The sequence below is a fragment of the Anopheles coluzzii genome (genome assembly GCF_943734685.1).
Source record: "Anopheles coluzzii chromosome X unlocalized genomic scaffold, AcolN3 X_unloc_86, whole genome shotgun sequence".
Taxonomy (NCBI): Eukaryota; Metazoa; Arthropoda; class Insecta; order Diptera; family Culicidae; genus Anopheles; species Anopheles coluzzii.
This window is the reverse complement of record NW_026054520.1, coordinates 7501-12500: the sequence shown is the minus strand read 5'-3', so window position 1 is coordinate 12500 and position 5000 is coordinate 7501.

Below are 5000 nucleotides of genomic sequence, written 5' to 3'. Positions count from 1 at the left end.
TGAAAGTGTGCAATTTGGTGCTATTCTAGGAAATTTGTTTGGGGAAGCCTAGCTACGCGTGTCGCACGTTGCATGGTCGTCGATCAGAGGCATGCAAAAGCACCTATCTAGGGGAATTACTTTACGTTCTAGTAGCAAGATCGATTTTCCGGTCTAGCACGGCAGTACGCCTGCATGCATACACTCCATGTACCAAAAATGTATCAACCTAGGCGTTGCTCAGTAGCTTTTGGCGGCACATGTAAAAAGTACTCGAGTTCAGATTCTTGGAACTTTGCGTATTGTTCAAAACTTATAACGAAAACTAAATTATAAATGGGTAAAAGGCTAGGCGTTTCTCAGTAGCTTTTGGCGCCACGTGGCAAAAGTATTCGAGTTCAGATTTCTGGGACTTAGCGTATTTTTCAAACCTGATAATGAAAATTGAAGTACAAATGGGGCATAAGCTAGGCGTTGCCCAGTAACTTTTTTCGCCACATGGAGGAAGTAGTCGAGCTCCAATTTCTGGGACGTAGCGTATTTTTCAATCATAATAAACCAAATCAAACATAAAAATCATGAAACTTACACCACGTCCCTAGGTTGTGCACAAAACGTAACGATAAAGTGCCGGCGAGGTTAGAGGTGCACCAAAATTGTGTACCGATTAGGAAAAGTACTCTATGTTGCTATGACTTGGGTAAAAAGTGTTGATTAACTGCTGGTTACGATAGACAGTTGCTTATCGTACACATCGCAAACGAACACCCCTTAGTGAGCAGTAGCAGAAGTCGATGGAACAAAGCGAATGCATTACAAACTGATCAAGTAAAATAAGGAACGCTACGTACTAGGACTTCTTTCCAAGAATGGTGTCCGCGACGGGAGGGCAAGCGTCCTTCCCAGGTTTCCCTAGTAAACCTTGTATGGTAAACATACCCAAGCGTGTCCGTAAGCACGCAACGATAGTCACGAACGAGCACATACCTAGGGAAAGTACTCTACGTACTAGGACTTCTGTCCAAGAATGGTGTCCGCGACGGTCGGGCACTGTGACGCAATTACCAAATCCTAGAATCGTACAAGCAGTGTGTACAAACATAAACATTAACGCGTTCGCTCGGGCTGCGCCGTCCGTGTTGAACACAAATGCGGGTGATTATATGAGTGGATGGACAAAAACATGCGTGGCGAAGACAATTTTCTGCACGATGTGCACATAGCTCATTTCGTCGTCCCGGGCGAATGGAAAAACACAAAAATCTCGAGTATCTTTCTAGGTTTCTGTTATAAAAGGGCAGGCCAAAAGGTGACCGGTTGAGATGAGCATTTTAAGCATGCAAGCACTTAATTGCAACTTTTCCTACAAAAACTAGGTACGTACACGTAGATTGTATCAACATGGACATCCATGATTGCGTACGCCCGGGCTGCGCCCTCCGTGTTGTACTTTCCCTGATTGGTACACAATTTTGGTGCAAGTGTACCAACATCGACATCTATGAACGCGTACGCTCGAGCTGCACCCTCCGTCTTGTACTTTCCCTGATCGGTACACAGTTTTGGTGCACGGCTATCCCGAAAGGCAACTTGTACCAACATCGACATCCATGAACGCGTACGTAGCGTACTTTCCCTGATCGGTACACAATGTTGGTGCACGGCATAGGAAATGGGCTTAAAATGGTCAAACTCAATCCATTTCCACTAAAGATAGTCAATAACAGCTGTGCCGATGAAGTAGGGCACGATGCAAGTCAATGTTATTTAATGAATTACATGTTCACCATACATTTCAGTACAAAATTGCTCGGTCAGACCTACAAAGTGCTATATCTCGAATACTAAACGTCGCAGATGGGTGTCGTAGAACAATTTTAAGTTCGTCTAACGATTCTACATCCGATTCTGGATAGTGGTTTTTCGACCACTTTTCAACATTTTGTGACACCCCGAACCTAGGGGCAGCTCCCTAGCTTTTTTCAAAAATGTGCACCGAACGGGCCAGAGAGCTCGAGTAGTCGAAAATTTTTTTTTTTGCTAAAACCCCTCAAAACGTGTCAGGAACGCACCCTAGATGATGAAAAGTGCAACCAGAATGTCAATCGACAACATGCCCGGGGGTACAAATTTGCTCTACGCGTCCCTAGGTAGGGTACTTTTTCATACAAACATCAAAGTGTACGGTGCACACAGTGCGCGGAACAAAAATTGCTCGGTCAGACCTAGGACGGGCCATATCTCGAATACTAAACGTCGCAGATGGGTGTCGTAGAACAATTTTAAGTTCGTCTAACGATTCTACATCCGATTCTGGATAGTGGTTTTTCGACCACTTTTCAACATTTTGTGACACCCCGAACCTAGGGGCAGCTCCCTAGCTTTTTTCAAAAATGTGCACCGAACGGGCCAGAGAGCTCGAGTAGTCGAAAATTTTTTTTTTGCTAAAACCCCTCAAAACGTGTCAGGAACGCACCCTAGATGATGAAAAGTGCAACCAGAACGTCAATCGACAACATGCCCGGGGGTACAAATTTGCTCTACGCGTCCCTAGGTAGGGTACTTTTTCATACAAACATCAAAGTGTACGGTGCACAAAGTGCGCGGAACAAAAATTGCTCGGTCAGACCTAGGACGGGCCATATCTCGAATACTAAACGTCGCAGATGGGTGTCGTAGAACAATTTTAAGTTCGTCTAACGATTCTACATCCGATTCTGGATAGTGGTTTTTCGACCACTTTTCAACATTTTGTGACACCCCGAACCTAGGGGCAGCTCCCTAGCTTTTTTCAAAAATGTGCACCGAACGGGCCAGAGAGCTCGAGTAGTCGAAAAATTTTTTTTTGCTAAAACCCCTAAAAACGTGTCAGGAACGCACCCTAGATGATGAAAAGTGCAACCAGAATGTCAATCGACAACATTCCCGGGGGTACAAATTTGCTCTACGCGTCCCTAGGTAGGGTACTTTTTCATACAAACATCAAAGTGTACGGTGCACACAGTGCGCGGAACAAAAATTGCTCGGTCAGACCTAGGACGGGCCATATCTCGAATACTAAACGTCGCAGATGGGTGTCGTAGAACAATTTTAAGTTCGTCTAACGATTCTACATCCGATTCTGGATAGTGGTTTTTCGACCACTTTTCAACATTTTGTGACACCCCGAACCTAGGGGCAGCTCCCTAGCTTTTTTCAAAAATGTGCACCGAACGGGCCAGAGAGCTCGAGTAGTCGAAAATTTTTTTTTTGCTAAAACCCCTCAAAACGTGTCAGGAACGCACCCTAGATGATGAAAAGTGCAACCAGAACGTCAATCGACAACATGCCCGGGGGTACAAATTTGCTCTACGCGTCCCTAGGTAGGGTACTTTTTCATACAAACATCAAAGTGTACGGTGCACAAAGTGCGCGGAACAAAAATTGCTCGGTCAGACCTAGGACGGGCCATATCTCGAATACTAAACGTCGCAGATGGGTGTCGTAGAACAATTTTAAGTTCGTCTAACGATTCTACATCCGATTCTGGATAGTGGTTTTTCGACCACTTTTCAACATTTTGTGACACCCCGAACCTAGGGGCAGCTCCTTAGCTTTTTTCAAAAATGTGCACCGAACGGGCCAGAGAGCTCGAGTAGGCGAAAATTTTTTTTTTGCTAAAACCCCTCAAAACGTGTCAGGAACGCACCCTAGATGATGAAAAGTGCAACCAGAACGTCAATCGACAACATGCCCGGGGGTACAAATTTGCTCTACGCGTCCCTAGGTAGGGTACTTTTTCATACAAACATCAAAGTGTACGGTGCACAAAGTGCGCGGAACAAAAATTGCTCGGTCAGACCTAGGACGGGCCATATCTCGAATACTAAACGTCGCAGATGGGTGTCGTAGAACAATTTTAAGTTCGTCTAACGATTCTACATCCGATTCTGGATAGTGGTTTTTCGACCACTTTTCAACATTTTGTGACACCCCGAACCTAGGGGCAGCTCCCTAGCTTTTTTCAAAAATGTGCACCGAACGGGCCAGAGAGCTCGAGTAGTCGAAAAATTTTTTTTTGCTAAAACCCCTCAAAACGTGTCAGGAACGCACCCTAGATGATGAAAAGTGAAACCAGAACGTGAAACGACAACTTTGTTGGGGGTACCCTTTTTACTCTACGGGCCACTAGCTTAGGCGCGCCAACAGCGCTTTCCTCTCGGGTTCCCATTTTTTGCCCTCCTGGGATTATGATCATTTACTCATTGCCTACTATAGGGAAGGTACCTTGCTCCGAGGTCAAAAATGAAGATTTCACCAAATCGTAGTTTTAACCTCTATTTAGTCGTAGGAGCATGGTTTGCAGTGTCCGTGGGTCATATAAGCCCCCGTTTGGGTCATACGTCCCCTCCCCGATGAAAATCGTCATATGACTATAGGCCGAACTTATGAAGCAAAAGTGGTGTCTGGTGGGTTCTGCCGATGATCTTAACCTATGATTTTGAGTTTCCACTCTTTCAAAACGTTTCCTGGAGCAGTACATCACGGGTCTACGGACCCAAAGACTTCGTTGCGATGGTTTCAAGCATAAAAGTTGTAACAGTTAAGGGTTTTTAATACGCGTATATTAAATCATTGCTTGAAACTAAGCTTCGTTGTCTTTAAACTCTGCAAGACCAATCGAACTTCTTAGGGAAACTCGAAGCATTCACGCTAAGCTGGTGGTGCAGGGCACATAGCGTGATGAAACCGGGTTTCCCTAACCAATGTGGCATATTTTTTCCCTGAGAGTGAAGCTCAGACCCACGTAGGGGAGAGCGAAGTGGAACTTTAATGTTCAATGCAGCAAATGTTCGCCATGCGGATAAACAAGTTGGAATAGTTCAATGTAGTGTAATGCAAACACGAATCGCAAATAACGATACGGGACCCAGAAGCAATTCTGCGGATCCCTCGGGGAGTGGTGAGTTGATATAAATTAGAGGTGAAAGTCCAAGTTGTTCGAGCTCCGGCTCGGCAGCCGATACGAGGTTCCTGTTGAG